The following is an 844-nucleotide window of genomic DNA, read 5'->3' on the forward strand; positions in this document are numbered from 1 at the left end:
TGAGAATTCTTTGTTTAGCTCTGTACCCCATTTTTAATGGGGTTATTTGCATTTCTGGAATCTGGCTTCTTGAGCTTTTTGTATATATTGGATATTTAGTCCCGTATCAGATTTAGGATTCATAGAAATTCTTTCCCAATCTGTTGGTGTCCTTTTTGTCTTATTGACAGTATCTTTTGCCTTACAGAACCTTTGCAGTTTTATGAGGTCCCATTTGTTGATTCTCAATCTTAAAGCACAAGGCATTGGTGTTCTGTTCAGGAATTTTTCTCCTGTGCCCATATCTTCAAGGCTTTCCCCCACTTTGTCCTCTATAAATTTCAGTGTCTCTGGTTTTATGTGAAGTAAAGATATTGAACACTTCATGAATTTGTGTGTCATCCTTGCTCAGGGGCCATGCTAATCCTCTCTGTATTGTTCCAATTTTAGTATATGTGCTGCCGAAGCGAACATGTGCTTGAGGTTTTTGAGATGTAATAGTGCTTAATTTTCTGTTCTCCCACAGTGCTTTGGTTATGGACCAGGGTTTTCAGCTTGAGGGCAAGAGAGATGCAGTCAGTATCAAATCCCTTCTAACCATTTGTTTCATGGTCTCCGTAAAGTTTTGAGTTTGCACAGAATTTGCTTCATTGTTTATTATTTCTTTTATCTTTGAGATTATAATATAGTTACATAACTTCCCTCTTTTCTTCCCTCCCTCTAAATCCTCTTATATACCACTGCTTGCTCTCTTTTAAATTTATGGCCTCTTTTTGCTTCAGTTATTGTTATATAGATATGTGCACATACACGTGTACTCCTAAGTATGAACTGCTCGGTCTATATATTATTTGGAGGTATAGAC

At 37.0% G+C, this 844-nt stretch overlaps 1 non-coding gene across 1 annotated transcript; it reads right to left on the reverse strand.

Moving 5' to 3' along the window:
• Positions 1 to 346: 346 nt before the first annotated feature.
• Positions 347 to 451, reverse strand: LOC115063271. The gene has a single exon (XR_003843137.1). It is a non-coding gene; the product is annotated as a U6 spliceosomal RNA (small nuclear RNA).
• Between the last annotated feature and the right edge of the window lie 393 nt (positions 452 to 844).

Source organism: Mus pahari, chromosome X (genome assembly GCF_900095145.1).
Source record: "Mus pahari chromosome X, PAHARI_EIJ_v1.1, whole genome shotgun sequence".
NCBI lineage: Eukaryota > Metazoa > Chordata > Mammalia > Rodentia > Muridae > Mus > Mus pahari.